Here is a 23769-nt window from a genome sequence, read left to right as displayed (position 1 = left end):
CCAGCTGTCTGGGAGCACCTCAGGCCCCTCCAGAGTAGTGTACTCCTAACTTTGAGGAGCAGAGAACAAATTCAGGGCCCAATAAAAGTAACTAAGACTCAGAGCACACAGTCCGGGAGTTGGGAGCTGAGCACTGGCCCCCTAAAATCTTCAGAAATGAAGTCAGATGAATCCACCTCATACCTCATTCAAACCTTCAAGGTCATCAAGTGGGATAAAAGAAAATTCATCTAAAGGCCAGCATGTTCAAAGATTGAAGGAACATCAACCCAGAATGATAAGGAAGAAACAGGGCAAGAACCCTGAGAACTCAAAAGCCAGACTGTATTCTTTCCTCCAAATGACCAAACCACCTCTCCAGCAAGGATTCTGAACCAAGCTGAGATAGCTGAAATGACAGAAATGGATTTCAGCATATGGATAGAAACAAAGATTGTTATGATAAAAAGTATGTTGAAACCAAATCCCAGGAAGCTAAGAATCATAATAAAGCAATTCAGGAGCTTACAGACAACATAGCACAGAGAAGTAGGTAACTGACCTGATAGAGGTGAAGAAACACACTACAAAATTTTCACAATGCAATCACAAGTAGTAATAACAGAATTGACACAGTGGAGGAAAGACTCAGAGAGCTTGAAGACTGGTTTTCTGAAATAAGACAGTCAAACCAGAATAGAAAAAGGAGTAACAATGAATAAGCAAAACCTTCAAGAAATATGTGACCACGTAAAGAAACCAAATCTATAACTCACTGATGTCCCTGAAAGAGATGGGGAGAGTGTAAGCAAATCAGAAAACATATTTCAGGATATCATCCATAAGAACTTCCCCAATCTAGATAGAGAGGCTAACTTTCAAATTCAGCAAATACAGAGAACTTCCAAGAATGCTTCATGAAAAGATCATCCCCAAGATACATAAGCATCAGATTATCCAACATTGAAATGAAAGAAAAAATGTTAAAGGCAGCTAGAAAGAAAAGTGAGTTCACCCACAAAGGGAAGTCCATCAGACTAATAGCAGCCCTCTCAGCAGAAACCCTACAAGCCAGAAGAGATTGGAGGCCAATATTCAACATTCTTAAAGAAAAGAGATTCCATATCAACTGAAACTAAGCTTCATAAGCGAAAGAAAATAATATAAGTTTCAGACAAGCAAATACTAAGAGAATTTTTACTACTAGATCTTCCTTACAAGAGCTCCTGGAGGAAGCACTAAATATGGGAAATAAAAACCATTACCAGTCACTACAAACACACTGAAGTATGCAGACCAGTGACACTGTTAAGCAACCACATCAACAAGCCTGTATAATAACCAGCTAACTCATGACAAAAGGACTAGATCTGCACATATCAATACTAACCTTGAATGTAAATGGGCTAAATGTCCCAACTGAAAGGCACAGAGTGACAAGCTGGATAAAGAACCCAGACTCATGGGTATGCTGCCTTCAAGAGGCCCATCTCACATGCAATGACCCCCAGAAGCTCGAAATAAAGACATGGAGAAAAATATACCAAGCAAATGGAAAACAGAAAAAAGCAGGGGTTGCTATCCTATTTTCAGACAAAACAGACTGTAAACCAACAAAGATCAGAAAAGACAAAAAAGGGTGTTAACATATGGTAAAGGGTTCAATTCAACAAGAAAACCTAACAATCCTAAATATCTATGCACAAATAGATTCATGAAGCAAGTTCTTAGAGATTTTCAATGATTTAGACTTCCACACAATAATAGTGAGAGATTTCAACACCTCCCTGACAGTATTATCAGATTATCAATGCAGAAAAATAACAAAGATAGTTAGGAACTCATTACTGGATCAAACAGATCTTGTATTAGTCTGTTCTCATGCTGCTATAAGGAACTGCTCAAGACTGGGTAATTAATAAAGGAAAGAAATTTAATTAATCCATGTGGTCTTGAGTTTTTTTTTTCTTTTTTTTTTCTTTTTGGTTGGTAGACCATATATTATTGATTCACTTTCAGAGCTCATTATTGGTCTGTTCAGGGATTCAATTTCCTCCTGATTCAGTCTTGGGAGAGTGCATGCATTCAGGAGTATACCCATTTCTTCTAGATTTTCTAGTTTATGTACACAGAGTTGTTCATAATATTCTCTAAAGGTTATTTGTATTTCTGTATGGTAAGTGGTAGTATCTCTTTGGTCATTTCTAATTGTGGTTATTTGGATCTTCTCTCTTATTTTCTTTCTTAGTCTATCTAGTGGTGTATCTATTTTTATTTTGGTGTTTTTCAAAATAGCAACTCCTGTATTTGTTGATATTTTAAATGATATTTTGTGTCTCTAACTCCTTAAGTTCAGCTCTGGAGATGAGAAACTTCTTAGGAAGTGGAATAAAAGTGACTCTTGCTATGCTTTAACAAGGAAACTGCAGGCATTTTGCCCATGCCCTAGAGACCTGTGGAACTTTGAATTTGATAGAGATTATTTAGGGTGTCTGGAAGAAGAAATTTCTAAATAGCAAAGTGTTCAAGAGATGACTTGGGTGCTTTTAAGGGTATTCAGTTTTATGTATTCATAAAGATATGGGACTTATGTTTAAAATTGGAACTTGTGTTTAAGAGGAAAGCAGGGCATAAAAGTTCAGAAAATTTGCAGCCTAACAATGTGACAAAAAAGAAAATCCCATTTTCTGAGAAGAAATTCAAACCAGCTGCAGAAATTTGCCAAAGAAACTAGGAGTCAAATGTTAATCACCAAGACAATGGGGAAAATGTCACCAGGTCCTGTCAGAGGTCTTTACAGCAGCCCCTCCCATCACAGGCCCAGAGGCCTAGGAGGAAAAAATGGTTTCATGGCTCTGGCCCAGCATCTATAAGGAACTTAAACACATTTACAAAAATGAACAAACGAACAAAATACCCCATTAAAAAGTGGGAAAACAGCAAGAATAGTCACTTTTCAAATGAAGACATACATGTACCCAACAAGCATATGAAAAAATATAACTCAGCATCACTGATCATTAGAGAAATGCAAATCAAAATCACAATGAGATATTATCTCATACCAATCAGAATATTTATTATTAAAAAGTCAAAAAATAAGATACTGGTGAGGTTATGGATAAAAGGGAACACTTACACATTGTTCATGGGAGTGTAAATTAGTTCAGCCATTGTGGAAAACAAGATGGCAATTCCTCAAAGACCTAAAAACAGAACTACCATTCAATCCAGCAGTCCCATTACTAGGTATATACCCAAAGGGATATAAATTATTCTATCATAAAGACACATGCACATGTATGTTCAGTGCGGCACTATTTGCAACAGCAAACATGGAATCAACCTAAATGCCCTTCAACGGTAGACTGGATAAAGAAAGTATTTCATCATCACATACACATGAAATACTATGCAGCCATGAAAAAGAATGAGATCATGTCTTTTGCGGGAACATGGATGAAGATGGAGGGCATTATCCTTAGCAAACTAACACAGAACAGAAAACCAAATGCTGCATGTTCCCACTTATAAGTGGGAGCTAAAGGATGATAACACATAAACACATGAAGGGGACAACACACACTGGGGCCATCAGAGGAGAGGAGGTGAGAAGAGGGAGAGGATCTGAAAAAATATCTATTGGGTAGTAGGCTTAATACCTGGGTGACAAAATAATCTGTACTCCATGAAATGGGTTTACAAATCTGCACATGTACCCCTGAACTTAAAATAAAAGTCATAAAAAAAGAATAAATCTAAAAATATATGACTTTATAAAGTAGTGAGTATATTCTATTTTTTCTCTCTAAAGTATTTCATGTCAAACCATAATTAAATTTTTGTAGTTGTTGAGAAGTTTTAATTTATACTAATTACTTTTCTGGGAATTTTTTGGATTAAATTGACAGAATCTTTTGAATATCCTCTTCAATATCTGAAGTTCAAATGATCTGATGTCATAACTAACTTCTGTGAATTTAACCTTTAAGGAGAAATCTCTAGGCATATTGTTGAGTTTAAGACAATGAAGATGTGTCTTCTTAATTGGAATTTATTCTTCTTTAATATTTCATCACAAATTCAAGTTCTCAAAACTAGTTACTCAAATACAAATAGCCATTGTTATTCTCAATTTTTCACATAAGTCCCTCATGTTGGCCTTTTCTGTTCCTGACTACTAAATGCTATACAATTCAACCTTGGTGAGTTTTAAACACATCAAAACATTTATATCTCCCCAATACAGTAAGTTATTTTTAAACAGATATTTCTCCTCAAAATTCAACACATTTTAGATTATTTTTGAGCACCTATAATGCTCCAAACATGTACTAGATATTAGGTATACTGAAATAAATAAAAACTAATACTGGCTATTAAGAAGCTGATTGTAATATGAAGTAAGGAATTTAACATATAATCACAACCAAATCCACGCATGTGGAGTAAATTATACAAAGAAGGAGAGGGGAAAATTTCAGGCAAAAGAATTAGTAGGTGCATAGGCCCAAAACCATGGGAAGCCTGATGCCCTCCAAGCAGCAAGTAGTTAAAAGTAACTGGATAAGACTTTAAGGAAGGGAAGGAGTCAGTCTGATATGACTAACAATTTGAACTTTATCTTGAAAATAATGTAGAGATATTGAAGGAGATTAAACAAAGGAATGCTGTGAGCACCTTCACATGAAAGATGACTCTGAAAGTGTTGAGACTACATTAGAGAAGAATATTATATAAAAGGAGAGCACAGGAAGAAAGCCAGTCTAGTTAGAACACTTTATCAGAATGAGGCTGGTTATAGAATACTGTTCAAGTATTGGGTGTATATATATCTTGGGTGTATTTTATGGCTCTTTCATCACTATCACATTAAAAAAATCTAGTCCAGCCTATATCAACCCTTCTCATTACTTTAAATTTCTCAGACTTTGGCAGGCATAGTGATAAGGAATATTCATGGACATACGCACACAGATACTTGAACATGTATGTGTGTGTATGTCCAAGAATAGTCTAGTGAATGTTTAGCAACTAGATCTCCAGAAAAGAAAGAAAAAGCCTGATTTTCATTTGTCACCATGGATAGTTTCAAACTACCAATATGCCTTTAAATGCAAGGATTGAAAAATATGTACACAAACATCCACCCACAGTTTTCACCTTTGAGAGGGTACAATTTGCAGCACTAAGTTCTTAATTTTGATGAAGTCCAATTTTTCATTCTTTTGTTACTTATGCTATTGGTGTCATATTTTTAAAAGTATTGCCTAATCCAAGGTCATGGAGATTTACATTTATGTTTTCCTCTAAGATTTTTATCATTTCAATTTTCATATTCAGGTCTTTGATTCATTTTGAGTTAATTTTTGTGGATGATGTGAGAGGTAGAGGGTGGTCTCAATTTCCAAAACTATTGAGGATAAAACAGCACATTCAGGGAAAAGTAAAAGGTAGAACCAACCCTTCTCACTACTTTAAATTCCTCAGACCAAAGAAATATGAAATACCCCCAAGATGCATTATAGTATATTTTTCAAAACAGGTAAAATCATTATTCAAATATAAAATGTGACAGTTTTTTTTATAACTTATTAATTAATGAAGGAATCAGTAAGATGTTATAACCAGCATAAAGAAGAATTTAGAAGCTATGGTAGTTACAGAACAATAAGGAACTGAGTTAGATACAAAACCGATCAATGTGCAACAGGAACATATGTCCTCAAAATTAAGTGTTTCCTTAGAGATGAATTATTTCTATTGCTTCTGTACAAAGCAGTAAGTTTCACTATGTTTGGGAACTTCAATCAATTGGAAATACTGAAATGAATAAAATCATACATCTAGATAATCCCTTAGTGGACTTTGCCTCTGTACAACATTGAAGTGTTATGTATAAGTGTTTTGAGTAAAGTTATAACACATTGACTAACAAAGTAGAGGTTAGACAACGGGTCTTTTGCCTTCTACTGCTGTACACATTACTCTCATTCAGTTATCTCTCTTGAAACCAAAAGGGAACAGTAACTTTTAGAAGCAAATACATTTATTATGGATTTGTTTCATCTCCACAGTAGCTCCTATTTTACTGTTAATTATTGGTGTTTCAGTAAAGAAAGATAAAGCATTCTGTGGCATTACATTCCCATACCAACTGTGATATTTGGAAGTGTTTACTCCTCAAGGTTTCATAATCAAGCAATTGCATGTGCTCTCATCTCTCTTTGGATCTGATATTTTATTTCTGGGTTAATGGGGAGCACACTAAATTGTCTTCCACTTAGAATACTTGGTAATATGCAACAAATCTCAGATTTCTGTTTCTGCCATGGAGGGTATTTTACATGTCAACAGTCACCAATGAATTTACTGTTAAAAGAAGTAAAAGGGTTTGCTTTGATCTTGGAAGCCTGTTATTAAAACTCCTGCCATTTGGAAAAAACTTGAAAGGTTTGCTCTTCAGCAAGGAGCCATAGGAAAGTTTAATCAATTAGAGTTGGCTTGATTTTTTTTTCCTCAGGGTGTTTTCTCAGGGAGTATTTGAAAGGCTCCCCAGAAGGATAAATTTAATACGTCAAAGAAAAACCCAGATCTGAAGTTAAAGTGGACAAACGTATCATAAGGCCTGCCACAGTTTTGCATCCCAACACTCAGGCACCATGCCTGACTCCCCGCAGAAAAGGAACATTTTTGGCACATAAAGAAGCTTAACTGCTAAAACCATCTCAATCCACTTCTCTCCTCTTTGCCTACTCTCCTTGCATGTGGTGCACAAACCAAATGCAAGTCTTTTTTCTATTAATTTTAATATCCATTGGGAAGAATATCACACCATTATGCAACGCCCATTTCATTGCCACTAGTTCCTGTGACTCTTAATCCTGGCAGGATTGAAGACTTGGGGGAAATTTCCAGCTGTGGTTTAGGGTCCTTTATCTTTTCAAAGCCTTTCTTCCTTGGAAAGGCAGGCTAACCTTTTCATATTATTTTCTGTTTCGGAAACTAGAAATCTTTCTCAGTTGTACAAAATAAACAGAAAAATCTGTGAGTATAAATATGGAATAATTTATTCATTTTTAATTTTAATTTCTCCCTGATTATTAAAAATACCTTTTAATATTCTTTTTTTAATTTTTTAATTGGCTGATAAAATTTATGTGGTTTTCACATACAATATAATGTTTTGAAGTATATATACATTGTGAAATAGTTAAATCTAGCTAATTAACAATTGCATTACCTAATACAGTTATTTTTGAGGTGAGAATACTTAACATTAATTCTCTGAGTTTTTCAAGAATACAACATATTGTCATAACTATAGTAGCCATGCTGTACAATAGATCTCTTGAACTTATTTCTCCTCTCTAGTTGTAAGTATGTTTCCTTTTACTACCATCTCTCAACCCTGCTTCCACCTAACCCCCTAGACTCTGGTGACCACAATTCTACTATCTACTTCTATGAGATTAGCTTTTTAAATTCCATATGAGTGAAAAATCAAGTGATATTTGTCTTTCTGTGCCTGGATTATTTCACCTAACATAATATTATCCAGGTTCATCCGTGTTACCACAAATGATAGCATTTCCTTCTTTTTCTAGCTAAGTAGTATTTCACTGTATATATATTTACATATATACACAGACACATATACATATATCATATTTTCTGTATTCATTCATCTGTTAAATATACTCATAAAAAAGAGAAATAAAGATTACACTGGAATATGATAATATTATGATTGTGCATATATATGTGGTTCTATTTCTTGGTTATTAAACTCTCACAATAAAATTAAAGGCATATTCAAAATATAATGCCTTCTTCCAACATGCTTTATGTTCACATTAGTTTAATTACATGTCTTCATCTACTACATTTAATCAGACATGAAATTCTCTTGTTTCATTTTTTTAAGGTGTCCCATTTTTCTCTTAAGTTTTGTTGCACAGTCATACCTTAAAAATTATACCTAGATTGCTGCAGCCACATCGAAGTTTACCTTCCTTATTTTGAATCTGTCTTCATCTTCACCAGATGAATATAATAAACATACTAGAAACAAGTGATTATTTTCTGTTAATTCCACTCCAGAATGTTTTAAGATTTGACATTATCTGACCCTACGTAGTTCAAGGTTTTCTGCTAATTCTGCTCTCCTCAGAGCCTTCATGAATGGGTATCCTTGTGCCTCCTATTGTGTGTTGGTCAAGCTCATTGTGGAAAATGTTAAGTGCTCCTATCTACTATGTAAGTTATCATTAGTCCTAAAATTCCAGGGACTTCACCAACCTCTCTTTAAATACATCTTTGAACATTTCACTGAACTCTAATTTTAGTAAATAAGTTCCCATCACTTTAAAAATATTTTTGTGTCTCATTTATAGTTGTTAAGCCCTAACTACTAAAATTTTTGAGATTTTTTTTTCTTTTTGAAAAGGAGTCTCAGCTCTATTGGCTCACTACAACCTCCGCCTTTCAGATCCAAGCAATTGGCCTGCCTCAGCCTCAGGATTAGCTGGGACTACAGATGTGCAGCACCATGCCAAGCTAATTTTTGTATTTTTAGTAGAGACAGGGTTTCACCATGTTGGCCAGGATGGTCATGATCTCTTGACCTCATGATCCACCTGCCTTGGCCTCCCAAAGTGATGGAATTATACGTGTGAGCCACTGCACCCAGCCAGATTTTTGAGATTTTAAATGCAAGAACCTTTTTTGGAAATTTCACTCTTAGTCATCAGATTTCTCCTTCCATCTTAAACAACTGGAAACAATGGAAAAATATTAAAAACAACAAGTACTACACATTGGACAATCAACAACACAGGATTGTGATCTCTAAGAAAAGAAAAACAAATTCTGTTTTCCCTAAGATTGCCCTTCTTCACAGCTTAGAGAAAATCTGTAGGCTGCAACATGGAGAGGGGAAAGTCAAATAGAGCCTGGTAGTCTTTCTGAGTAGAGGGAACAGAGTGAAGAACTTGGGGAGGTGAGGCAGCTAGAATCAATAAACCAGAGTATCAGACAGAAATGAGCTGCATAAGAAAGTTTGGAGATCTTTAGAGAGTTTATTTTGAGTCTTCAGCTGAATACTGATCAGCCCATGTTTGTGAAAAAACTACTCAAGGCCAGAGAAAGAACCACCATATAGGAACAGGCAGAACACAACCAGGAAAAGTAATTCAAACTGTATTGCAGACCTGAATGTAAGAGCTAAAACAATAAAGTCATACAACTACTAGAAGAAAATTTAGTAGAGGATCTAAGTGACGTTGGATTAAGTAAAGATTTCTTCAATAAAATAGAAATTACAAACTCTAAGTAAAAAGATCAACAAGCTGTACTTCAAATTTATAAACTTTACTCTTCAAAACACACTGCTACAAAAGGAAAACACATGACACAGTCTGAAAGTGTATAGTTGGATAGCATATATTTGACGAAAGAATTGTATCCAAATATGTAAAGAATTATTCAACTGAAGAATAAGAAGAAAAACAAACAACTTTATTTAAAATGGCAAAACGATGTGAAGGCACTTCACTAAAGAAGATATAAATGGGAAATTAGCACATGAAGAGGTTCTCACATAATTTGTGATTAAGGAAATGCTAATTAAAACCACAATGAGATACTACTACACATGCACAAGAATGAATAAAATTGAGAAGCCTGACCATACCAACTCCAACTCTCATACATTGCTGTAGGAATGTAAAATGCAAAAACAACTTTGGTAAACCATCTGGCAGTTTCTTAAAGCTAGAAACACACCTAAATATGACCCAGAAAGCCTGTATCTTCCCTTATGAAACAATCCCAAATGTTTACAGCAGCTAAATTTATAAATTTCAAAAACTTAAAATAACTCAAATGTTCAACTAGTGAATAAACAAATACATCCATACAATGGAATACTACTAACAATAAAAATAAATGACTGATACATGTTACAATGCATACAATATGTTAAACTGACACCAAAGCCTATCTACCATATGAGAGTGTTTGTAAGTCATATTAGAAAAGCCAAAACTGCAAGGAATGAGATCAAGTCAGTGGTTTTCAGGGACTGGAGTTGAGAAAAGAGGTTAACAGCAAAAGGGAATGAAGACATTTCCTGGAGTAATGGAAATACTATTTATTTTGATTGTGATAGAAATTACATGACTATAACTTTTTCAAGACCCATCAAATTGCTTACCTTTAAAGGGTAAGTTTTACTGAATTTCAGGTGTTCTTCAATAAATGACTGTCTTAGCTTACATATCTCCTAAACGAGGTTCTGAACAAAAAGGCTTGTGTCATATACTTTTGGGAACAAAATCCTAAGGAGTATGTATGAGTTACAGAAAGAGTAAAACAGGGAAGAAAAAGAAAAGCTACTGACAAGATGAATTATTATTTTACTTTAAAATATAACTCTATGCTTTTTGTCTAAAAAAACCTTTATTGAGGTACAATATCATAAAATGTACCTTTTCTAGTATACAAATAAATAACTCAGTAATTTTACGATTGTGCTATTAACACAATCCAGTTTTACCATACTTCCATCATCCCTAAAATGCCCTCATGTGCCCCGAAGCCAATTTGTGATTCCATTCCTACCCCAGGAAACCACTGACCTGTTTTGTACATCTGTGGAATTGCCTTTTTAGGAAATTTCATATAAATGGAATCAAAATGTCCTGTAAAACTATAATACAATATCAAAACCAGAAAATGTACAGTACAACCCACAGATATATTTAAATTTAACCAGTTTTGCATGCACTTATGTGTGTGTATCTGTGTGTGTGTGTATGTAGTTACTTTATCTTCATTTTTGAAGGAAAATTTATAGAATATAACATTCTTGCCTGACAGTTTTTTTCTTTCTTTCAGCATGTTTAACACATCATTTGACTCCCTCTGGATTCCATTGTCTCGTGAAAAGGAACCCATTAATAACATTGTTGTTACCATAAATGTAAAGATTCCTTTTTCTCTTGCTGTCTTCAAGATTTTTCTTTTGCTTTGAATTTCAACCATTTTTTCAAAAACTTCTGAAAAATCTGTGAGCTGTGTCTCAAGATTATCTACAGGGGAATGGAAGACAGAAGTATTTGTCCTTTGGCCAGGTATGGTGGCTCACACCTGTAATCCCAGCTCTGTGGGAGGCCAAGGCAGACTGACCACAAGGTCAAAAGATGGAATACTGGCCAACATGGTGAAACCCCATCTCTACTAAAATAAATAAATAAATAAGCTGGCCGTGGTGGTGTGCACCTGTAGTCCCAGCTACTCAGGAAACTGAGGCAATAATCACTTGAATCCCGGAGGCAGAGATTGAATTGAGCCAAGATAGCGCCACTGCACTCCATCCAGGCAACAGATCGAGACTCCATCTCCAAAAAAAAAAAAAAAAAAAGAAGTATTTGTCCTCCCTTTGGCTCTCGTTGATCCAAGGAGATTCCATTGGACATAACTTTCCCCACACTTTTGGGTGTACATGCATAAGTGCTGGCATGCTCAAAGGTGCAGGAAGTGAGAAGTATGTTTTAAAAGCCCAAAGAAGTTGTTAATCCTGTATCAAGACAATCGAAACCTTATAACTTGTCACAATAACAATGGATGGAGTAAGAGGTAAAATCTGAAAGAATTGAAAAGCTGCACAGGAGTCTTCTGAGACAAAGACATCATGAAAACTTAAGTAGAATAATATACCATGTTCATGGGTAAGAATAATAATATTACAAAGGTGCTAGTTTTTTTCAAATGAATTCATATATTTAAATAAAATACCATAAAACTTCTACAGTATTCTTTGCTTAACTGACAGGCTGACTTTTTTTATTTAAAAGAAAGAAAAAATGTCACCGAAGAGAAATGGAATTCTCCTGATGAAAAACAACAAACTGGGGAGACTATAGACATAAAGAATAAGTAAAAGCCATTGGGGAATTCATGTATGAATAAATGCATTCAATAACCCAACAAAACTAATGATGCAAAAAGTAGACCCATAAAGGTTATAATTTGTTTACAATAGAATTAGCAGTGTAGACTCATTAAAATAACAATGTTTATGCTAGTGTATAATAAACATATTATAGTCACCTCTACAAAAACGGTGTGGGGACAATAGATTTTCCATATGAAAGCAATGAAATGAGATCTTATCTCATACCATAAATAATAATTAAATTATAAAGACTAAAATATTAAAGGAAAAATTAAAAATCATAAGTCATTATAAGGAAAAATATGGTTGACAATGGCATAAGGAAGAATGATCTAAACTGGATTTGAAAACAATAGCCACAACATAGACCACAAAGAAAAATATACATATATATGCAATTACATTAAAATTAAGGAGTTCTGTTTATTAAAAGACTTCATAAAAGAGTGAAAAGTCAAGCCCCAGCCTTGAAGAGAAACCTTAGAAAACGTGAATTACCAAAAGACTAATATACAGAATTCTTAATTCCAATGGATCGATAAGAAAAAGGCAAACAACCCAATAGAAAAATTGTCAAAAAAAAACATGAAGGAAACAGAAATGGTCCATTATATTGACTTAAAAAATCTACTAATAAATTTTTATTCAGAGTTTGAAAAACAGTACTCTAGATCAGATAACTCACAGATTTGAAGAATTGGTGTCAACAGAAATACTCTATTTCTTTACACTGTGTCTTGTTTATTTGCAATGCTAGAATATAGATAGTATTTCCAAAATATATTTTTTTAGTTTCAAAAATCACAAAATTGATAGATGAATTTAAGAAAGTCACACAATAACAACATGTGTAACAAAACTTTCACCCCTTGCTTTATTCTTTTTTGCCTTCACTACCTCTCCAGAAGTAACTTTGGTATCTATATTGAGGTGTGTGTGTTTCTTAAATACTTTTCTACTCATTTATAAACACATATGTAGAGTGTTTTTAAAAATAACTATGATATCATGATTACTTTTCTGCAACCTTCTTTACTTGCTTACTGACGCATTACCAATCTCTTTAAACAGTAGTATATTTATTGGTGTCATCAAATCTGAGGCGTTTTGCTCGTATTGCTTTCATACCTTACCAGGAAGGACAGCACAAGATTTACCCAATTCCATTACTTTTTAAAACGAGTCTTTATCTTATTTATAGTTGCCTATTCAAATCTTCAGGCAAATCTATTTGATATCTGTCTCAGCAACAATTAGATGCACATGTTCCAACTAATTCTGCAATACCATACAAAGCAGGTTTTCCAAAGCTGGAAATTTTTTCAGATGGTGCTTTTAGAGAAAGACAGCACTTTCTAGAGGTGTATTTGATTTTCTTTTTTTAAAACAACTATCCAAGTTAAATTCATAGACACACGATTTTTCATGCAGATAAAAACTATATTGCCTAGAGCTTGGATATGTGAATCAGGAGCTAAAGCTATATGTGAAAACACATTACAGAGGCTACTTGATGGACTTCTGAACTATTGAATTCAACAATTATGCTGAACTATTAGCTTGAAATATGCACTTATTCAATTTTGCCTTGAAATGAATAAAAGGCCATCTCCTTATACATGTATAAGAACAAACTGAAGCTAATTGTACTTATTTCTAAAACTTAATTCCACTTGAGAAGAAAAAATAAAGAATAAGTCCCACAAAAACACATGTGTTCACACATAAATTTATGACCCATCTTTTCTATAGATTTGAATATTTCACTTTTTGCAACTTCCTGAAAAATAGCAATCTATCTATGCTAACTTTAATGCTGCCTCTTGACATTTGATTTGTAGTCAAAATTCAGCTCATACGTATAATAAAAATACCTTTAGATCTGGAGAGTGATAAAGGATTACAAAACTGCCTAGCATAAGAGTTGAAACCACCCCTCCCATTCTTTCTTTCAGCAGATGTGGATGATGACAGCTGAGTGCAGGTATGCCTCAAATTCTTCCCAAGGCAGTACTTCAGAAGGCCCCAACTGATCCATAAGAGTTAACGCGTGTGATAAGATTTCCTGGCCATCCCCGAAGCTGCTAAAGCTCTGCTATCAATTGACCTGTGATCTTGGGAAAATATATTTTTTGTACTTTTCTCTTCAAAGAGCAATGTAGCTAAGTATAGCTATCTCCCAGGATTGCTGTGAAGAATACATAAAATAAGTTACAAGAAACAACCCAATTTATTATATCGTAGTTGATAAATGCTTGTTGAATGAATCCATTGAAACATGCCTAAATGGTACTTGAATTTAAAAACAAAAAACTTTCAAATTTTAACTTAAAACTTGATAATATTATAATTTTAGGATTTCTCTTTTTCTTACTTTTTACTTTGGCAAAATACACATATAAAATTTACTATCTTAACCATCTTTAAGTACACAGTTCAGTGGAATTAACTATATTTACATTGTTTTGCATCTCTAGAAATTTTTCATCTTGAAAAACTGAAACTCTATATCCATTAAACAAACCTCTATTCGCCTCTCCTTTCAACCCCTGGAAACTACCATTCTACTTTATATTTCTGTGTTAGAGTACTTCTGACACTTTTAGAGTCATATATTATGTGACTTATCATGACTGGCTTTTTTGACTTAGCATAATGTCTTCAAGTTTTATCCATGCTGTAGTAGGTGACAGGATTTCCTTCCTTTTTAAGGCTGAATAATATTCCACTGAATACACATACCACATTTTTTATCTTTATTCCACTGAAAAATATATGTACACACCACATTTTACATTTATTCATTAACCAGTGGATATTGGTACTACTTCTAGCTCTTCACTATTGTGAATAATGCTTCTATTAATATGGATGTACAAATATCTCTTTGAGGCCCTACTTTCAAGTCTTTTGGATGTATGCCCAGAAGTGGAACTGCTAAATCATATAATTCTATTTTTAATTTTTTGAGAAAACAACACATTTTTTTATCTATAGCAGCTGCACTACTTACGTTCCCACCAGTAGTACATAAACATACCAATTTTTCCACATCCTCACCAACACTTGTTATATTCTGATATTTTTCTCATTTGTTTTGTTTGTTTTATTTAATAGTAGCCATCCTAATAAATACAAAGTTATATCTAATTATGGGCTTGATTAGCATTTCTACAAGGATTTGTAATATTGAGCATCTTTTTTTTATTATTATACTTTAAGTTCTGGGATATATGTGCAGATTGTGCAGGATTGTTACACAGGTATACAAATGCCATGGTGGTTTGCTGCATCCATCCTCTCGTCACCTACATTAGGTATTTCTACTGTTATCCCTCCCCAATCTCCCCAGCCCTTGCTAGCCCTCCCCTAGCCTCCCACAGCTCAACAGACCCCAGCATGTGATGTTCCCCTTCCTGTGTCCATGTGTTCTCATTGTTCAACATCCACCTATTAAGTGAGAACATGCGGTGTTTGGTTATCTGTTTCTGTGTCAGTCTGCTGAGAATGATGGTTTCCAGATTCTTCCATGTCCCTGCAAAGGACATGAACTAATTCTTTTTTATGGCTGCATAGCATTCCACAGTGTATATGTGCCACATTTTCTTTATCCAGTCTATCATTGATGGGCATTTGGGTTGCTTCCAAGTCTTTGCTATTGTAAACAGTGCCACAATAAATATACCTGTGCATGTGTCTTTATAATAGAACAATTTATAATCCTTTGGGTATATACCCAGTAATAGTATTGCTGGGTCCAATGGAATTTCTATTTCTAGATCCTTGAGGAATTGCCACACGGTCTTCTGCAATGGCTGAACTAATTTACACTCCCACAAACAATGTAAAAGTTGTTCCTATTTCTCCACACGTTCTCTAGAATCTGTTATCTCCAGATATTTTAATGATCACCATTCTAACTGGTGTGAGACGGTATCTCAACGTGGTTTTGATATGCATTTCTCTAATGACCAGTGATGATGAGCATTTTTTCCTATATTTGTTGGCTGCATAAATGTCTAATTTTGAAAAGTATCTGTTCATATACTTTGCTCACTTTTTGATGGGATTGTTTGTTTTTTTTTCTGGTAAATTTAAGTCCTTTATAGATTCTGGATATTACCCCTTTGTCAGATGGGTAGATTGCAAAAATTTTTTCCCATTCTTTTGGTTGCTGGTTCACTCTAATGGTTTTTTCTTTTGTTGTGTAGAAGTTCTTAAGTTTAATTAGATCCCATTTGTCTATTTTGGCTTTTGCTGCCATTGCTTTTGGTGTTTTAGTCATGAAGTCCTTGCCTATGCCTATGTCCTAAATGGTACTGCCTAGGTTTTCTTCTAGGCTTTTTATGGTGTTAGGTCTTATGTTTAAATCTTTAATCCATCTGGAGTTAATTTTTGTATAAGGTGTAAGGAAGGGGTCTAGTTACAGCTTTCTGTACATGGATAGCCACTTTTCCCAAAACCATTTATTATACAGGGAATCCTTTCCCCATTGCTTGTTTTTGTCAGGTTTCTCAAAGATCAGATAGTTGTAGATGTGTGGCATTGCCTCCGAGGTCTCTGTCCTGTTCCATTGGTCTATATCTCTGTTTTGGTACCAGTACCATGGTGTTTTGATTACTGTAGCCTAGTAGTATAGTTTGAAGTCAGGTAGCATGATGATTCCAGCTTTGTTCTTTTTGCTTAGGATTGTCTTGGCTATGCGGGCTCTCTTTTGGTTCCATATGAAGTTTAAGATGGTTTTTTTCCAGTTCTGTGAAGAAGGCCAATGGTAGTTTGATGGGGATAGCATTGAATCTATAAATTGCTTTGGGCAGTATGGCTATTTTCATGATATTGATTCTTCCTAACCATGAGCATGGAATGTTTTTCCGTGTGTTTGTGTCCTCTCTTATTTCCTTGAGCAGTAATTTGTAGTTCTTCTTGAAGAGGTCTTTCATGTCCTTTGTTAGTTGTATTCCTAGGTATTTTATTCTTGTTGCAGCAGTTGTGAATGGGAGCTCGCTCATGATTTGGCTTTTGTCTATGTGGGAGTCTAAGTCTCTTTGCAGGTCATTTAGAAATTGTTTTATGTGCCTGGTTGCTCCTGTACTGGGTGCAAATATATTTAGGATCGTTAGCTCTTCTTGTTGCATTGATCCTTTTATCGTGATGTAATGCCCTTCTTTGTCTCTTTCGATCTTTGTTGGTTTAAAGTCCATTTTATCAGAGATTAGTATAGCAAAACCTGCTTTATTTTGCTCTCCATTTGCTTGGTAAATCTTCCTCCATCCCTTTATTTTGAGTCTATGTGTATCTTTACATGTGAGATGGGTTTCCTGAATACAAAACACCAATGGGTCTTGACTTTTTATCCAATTTACCAGTCTGTGTCTTTTGATTAGGGCTTTTAGCCCATTTACATTTAAGGTTAATAGTGTTACGTGTGAATTTGATCCTGCCATTTTGATACTAGCTGGTTGTTTTTCCCATTAGTTGATGCAGTTTCTTCATTGTGTCAATGGTCTTTATCATTTGGTATATTTTTGCAGTGACTGGTACTGGTTGTTCTTTTCCATGTTTAGTACTTCTTTCAGGATCTCTTGTAAGGCAGGCCTGGTGGTGATGAAATCTCTCAGGAATTGCTTGTCCATAAAGGATTTCATTTCACCTTCAATTATGAAGCTTAGTTTGGCTAGGTATAAAATTCTAGGTTGAAAGTTCTTTTCTTTAACGATGTTGAATATTGGCCTCCACTCTCTTCTGGCTTGTAAGTTTCTGCCAAGAGATCCATTGTGAGTCTGATGGGCTTCCCTTTGTGGGTAACCTGACCTTTCTCTCTGGCTGCCCTTAGCATTTTTTCCTTCATTTAAATAATGGTGAATCTGATGATTATGTGCCTTGGGGCTGCTCTTCTTGAGGAATATCTTTATGGCGTTCTCTTTATTTTCTGGATTTGAATGTCAGCCTGCCTTGCTAGGTTGGGGAAGTTCTCCTGGATAATACCCTGAAGAGTGTTTTCCAGCTTGGATTCACTCTCTCCATCACATTCAGGTACACTGATCAAACATAGATAGATTAGGTCTTTTCACATAATTCCATATTTCTTGGAGACTTTGTTCATTTGTTTTCACTCTTTTTTTATCTAATCTTGCCTTCTCATTTTATTTCACTGAGTTGATCTTCAATCTCTGATATCCTTTCTTCAAGTAGAAGAAAGGATATGCATATGCTTGCATATGCTTCGTGATGTTCTCTTGCTGTGTTTTTCTGTTCCATCAGGTCATTTATGTTCTTCTCTAAGCTGGTTATGCTAGTTAGCATTTTGTCTAGCCTTTTTTCAAGGTTCTTAGTTTCTTTGCAATGCATTAGAACATGTTCCTTTAGCTCAGAGAAGTTTGTTATTACCCACCTTCTGAAGCCTGCTTATGTCAATTCATCAAACTCATTCTCAATAAGTTTTGTTCCCTCGCTGGTGAGGTGTTGTGATCCCTTGGAGGAGAGGCATTCTGTTTTTTGGTAATTTCAGTCTTTTTGTGCTGATATCTTCCCTTCTTCATGGATTTATCTACCTTAGGGCTTTGAAGATGGTGACTTTCAGATGGGTTCTCTGAGTGGATGCCCATTCTGTTGATGTTGAAGCTATTTCTGTTTTTTAGTTTTCCTTCTAACAGTCAGGTCCGTTTGCTGCAGGACTGCTAGAGGTCCACTCCAGACCCTGCCTGCCTGGGAATCACCTGCAGGGGATGCAGAGTAGCAAGGATTGCATCCCATTCCTTCCTCTGGTAGCTTCATCCCAGAAGAGTACCCGCCAGATATTAGCTAGATCTCTCCTCTACAAGGTATCTCTTTGGATATACAGGAAGGGAGCTGCTTGAGGAGGCAGTCTGTCCCTTATCAGAGCTCAAGTGCTGTGCTGGGAGCTCCGTTGCTCCCTTCAGAGCTGCTGGGCACGGGCATTCAAGTCTGTTGCAGCAGGACTCACAACCATCCATTTTCCCAGGTGCTCTGTCCCAGGAAAGTGGGCTTTATTTATAAGTCCTTGATTGGCTGCTGCCTCTTTTCAGAGATGCCCTGCCCAGCAAGGAGGGAGTCTAATCACAGTTGGCCTGCAGAGATGTTGCTGAGCTGCCACAGGTTCTGCCCTGCTGCTGTGTAAATTTCTTTGCAATTTCATTTACACAGGCAAGGTTAGAAATGGCTCAGTAATGGTGGACTATCTTGGTAATGGCAGACTTCCCTTCCTGCACTGAGCTTGACTATCCCAGATTGAGCTCAAACTGCTGTGCTGGCTGTGAAAATCTCAAGCCAATGGATTTCAATTTGCTGGTCTTTGTGGGGGTGGGACCCCCCAAGCCAGATCACTCCCTGCCTTCAGTCCCCTTTTTTTTTTTCAGGGGAACGGGCAGGTCTGTCTCACAGGCATTCCAGGCACTGGCTAAAACAGCCACTCAGTTTTGTGCTGGAAACCATGGCACTTGTTGGCCCCAGTGGGAATCTCCTGGTTTGTGGGCTGTAAAGACCATTGGAGCAGGGCAGTGTCTGAGCTGGAGTGCCAGAGTGGCTGGAAAAGTCCCAGATGGCCTCTGTTGGGTAGGAGGGTGCGTCCTCCAGCACATTTCACTTCCCAGGTGAGGCAGTGTCCCATCCTGCCTTGGTTTGCCCTCCTTCAGCTACTCACCATCCAACTAGTCCCATTGAGATGAACCTGGTACCTCCATTGGAAATGCAGAGCTCACTCTACTTCTGCATCACTCTCACTGGGAAGTGCCCTCTGGAGCTGTTCCTACTTGGCCATATTGGCAGAAGTTGAGTATCTTTCATATGGATTCAGGCCACTTGTATATTCTCTTTGAAGAAACGTCTACTAAGTTCTTGTCTCATTTTTATTTGGGTTGTTTTATTGTGTTGAGTTGCTGAAGTTCTTTACATATTATATTTTGGTTTTTAACCCTTTATCAGATGCATCCCATAGGTTGCCTTTTCACCGCGTTAATTATGACCTTTGATGAACAGAAGTTTTTAATTTTGATGTATTTCAATTTATCTAGTTTTACTTTTGTTGCCTGTACTTCCAAAAAATCATTGCCTAGAATAATGTCATGGTGCTTTTCCCACATGTTTTCTTCTAGTAGTTTTAAAGTTTCATGTCTTATAGTTAAGTCTTGAATTGATTTTGAGTTGATTGGTACAGTACATATAGTATGAGATAAGGTTCTAATTTCAATCTTCTGCATGTGGATATCCAGTTTTCCCAACACCATTTGTTGGACAAACTGTATATTCCCCCTTGAATGATCTTGGCATCCACGTCAAAAATAAGTTGACTATATAGGCAAGTGCTTATCCCTGATCTCTATTACATTCTATTGGTCTAGATGTCCCTCTTTATGCTAGTGTCACACTCTTTGATTATTGTAGCTTTGTTATAAGTTTTGAAATAAATAAATATGAGACCTCCAAATGTGTTCCTTTTCTTTAAGATTGCTTTGGCTCAGACTCTCTTGAAAATTCATATAAATTTTGGGTTTTTTTGGGGGGGGGAATTTTTCTTTGAACTATAAATATCTAAAGCAAAAAGCAAAACCAAAGCAAAAGGTTTTTGGTCTTAATTAAGGAATTAGTTGGGGTGGCCTGAAATTTTCAAGGTAAAATAATATGCATTTGAATCTTGCATAAATATTTTTTAATCCAAATATTATATAATATTAAACTATAAGAAAAATTTCTTCTCTTTCCCAGGTTTCTGATTTTTTTTCTTTTCCTGTACCTCAAGTTCTATATCACGACACATGAATATGGAACGCTAACTGTATCTTTTCTACTACATTAAAAAAGAAAGGAGAGAAATGTCAATGCTTTAAATTACTGTCAATTCAGATAAATCAATTAAATTTAGAAATGTGAAAGTAGTTAGATCTTAAAGTAGAGGAAAAATAAAAATAAGGAAACCCCTTTAATCACAAAAATCTAAAAGCTAAATTTTCTCAGTGAAAGACCTACTTAAGTAAAATATTTGCATGTGTCACTAAGATAAGCCCTGAGTACTGAATGCTGTAAATGATTTCCTTTGCACATTGTCATTGTATAGTCGCATTGTTTTCTATGCACTATTTATGGTCAGGACTTACTTTGTATCACCTGTGTGATTACTTAAAATATTAAAGAGGCAGGACATGAGAGATCCTGGCAATGTAACATTATGCTTCAGCATCATGTTAACAGAGCTGAAAAGATTATGCAAATATTTATTTCCCTAGAAGGGCTCTTATTTCATTTGTAAAATAAGTTTCCCAGTCACAAGAAATGTGGGGAGGGCCAAAGAAAAGGCTAGAACTTAACTTAATGTCTTTCACCTGCCAGTCAAATCTAATTCTTTTGTTATTACACAGACACATAAATGATGAGCTTTTGCTTATTACTACCACTGTTAAGAGTGTTTGCTCCTTAACAGATACTAAAGGCAAGACTTACAAAAAGGAACAAATTTCAGCACGATAATTGAGTAGAGACAAAATAAAACAATCTTATCTTTGGAAATATAAGGTTTCTTACAGCCTGATTCATACATAAAACATGAATCCCTTCTGCCTCACTTTAAGGAATAAGAAGGAATACATGATAAAACAAGCTATGTTTCCTTTTAGCATGGAAACTTTAGAAAACATAATAAAGTTCAAACTGGTGCTAAGATTTTTGACACTTTTATAAACATTCAATCTGCCAAGGATCCCAACTATTGTGGTTTACATGACCCTAAGACATTAGCCCAAAAATACACAGTACACAGGAGTCGGTGAAGGAGACTGAATGACCTCCTGAGAGAAATAGTCACTGGTTGACACCCCAAGAGTCAAAAAGCCAAGCAGTGAGGATCAGAGGGTGTCCCAAATTAGTCTGGTTTTTAATGGGAATCATCAATCAGAGCTATTAATAAGATACAGTCCTAATAAGCCCTCCCATGAATAGGAGCAGGAACAATGATATCATGTCATTTTTCAAATAATCTGAGTTGATTGTGTTTGCCTATTCTAGTCCCTGACTCTCAACAATAAAGGCCGGCTCCTCCTGATTCCAGTTTTCCCAGCACCATTTATTTAAGGGGAAATCCTTTCCCAAAATGAATCTTCTTGATTGATGCCTTTGTCAAAAATAAGTTGGCAGTAGATACATGGATTAACTTCTGCATTTCCAATTCTATTTGGTCTATACTTCTGCTTTTATGCCAGAACCATGCTGTTTCATATATACAGAAAAACATAAAGATTCTATCACAAAACTCTTAGATAAAGGAATTCCATAATGTTTAGGATACTAAATCAACATACAAAACCAGTAGCATGTATATACACTAACAGTGAACTAGCTGAAAAGAGAATCAAGAAGGCAATCCCATTTACAAAAGCTACAACAAATAAATGAATAAAATATACACCAAGGAGATGAAAGACCTAAACAAGGAAAGCTACAAAACACTTATGAGAGAAACTGACAAGGATATAAACATATCTAATGACATCCCATGCTCATGAATTCTAAGAATTAAAACTGTTAAAATGACCATACTACCTAAAGAGATGTATAGTCAATGGAATCACTATCAAAATACCAACGGCATTCCTCATAGATATAGGAAAAAAAAATCCTCAATTTCAAATGGAGCCACAGAAGACCTTAAGTAGGTATAGCAATCAGGAAGTTGGAGAAATCTTTAAAAGTCTGCATTCAAGAAGTCTTTTACCCTTAGCTGAGCCCTCGCTGGAAAAAAAAAGTTTTATTTTCTTTCATATTTGTTTACAGCTTTGTACTTTTTAAAACACTTTAAGAAACAGATTGGGGGTGGGTAGAGTCAGAATGTAAAAAGTTAACAGTATTTTTATTCCAAGGTTTGGTTCTCTCCAAATGAATAATGGAACCTTAGGACCCATCTGAGTTTCTCCTGCAGTTTTCAGCAGATATTTCAGAACCATCTGCCATTCTTTTGCATCTTGGAGTATAGTACCGTGGTATCAGCACCCCAACCCACTCAGTCACTCAGGCCTCCCAGAGTCTCTGTTGATGGTGCCATATAGCAGGTACTTAGTTGAATACTGAAACAGAGCAAGCCTGTCCTTGTAGTCCAAGTCTGAAAATGATCTCTTTCTTTTACCTCACCTGATACAGAAAATGTTTCCCAGGGTCTTAAGCCTGACTGTTAAAAATAGTTTGGTCGATGCCTTGCTTCAATTTCTGGCATTCTACCACACTTACGGGGGTGTTCCAGCATTCTCCACCCTTGTTCTGTCACACAGAGCCCTAGAGGCTCATGTAGGCCACTCCTGGGAGCTTTATTCTCTCTTGGAAACTGGTCTTCTCCCTTTATCTTCCAATCTTTCAGTGTTCTCTGAATCCCATTTGCAGCCTCAACTTCATTTCTCTGAAACTGGTGTTGCTATTGTTGTTTCTGGTTAAGGTCACCTTTTTGCTAGGTCCATGCCATTTGATTCCCTTAAGAAGTCTGTGGAAGAGCTGACTTACTAGTATTATTGCCCTCTTATAGGGTTGGCATCAAAAGACCAAGAAATCTATGTAAAGCACATTAAATGGTTTACAAAATGAGATAGCAAATGAATGGATGAATAAATAATAGAATGACTTGTCTAAAGTGGTAGGGAGACACAACCAGATCTCCGATTTCCCAGCTCCCAGCCCACTCACTTCCCATTGATGTACAAAATTAAAATATCCTCTTGCAGCACCTGTGGATTCCAAATAACATCTCAAGGGACTGTGCAAGAGAAAGAAAAAAAAAAGTCTGTACAGCACTGTTAAGATAGTGAAATGTTTTGTTATTATATAGCCTCTACCCTTTT

Source organism: Cebus imitator, unplaced genomic scaffold (genome assembly GCF_001604975.1).
Source record: "Cebus imitator isolate Cc_AM_T3 unplaced genomic scaffold, Cebus_imitator-1.0 Scaffold327, whole genome shotgun sequence".
Classification (NCBI taxonomy): Eukaryota; Metazoa; Chordata; class Mammalia; order Primates; family Cebidae; genus Cebus; species Cebus imitator.
This window is presented reverse-complemented; position numbering follows the sequence as displayed.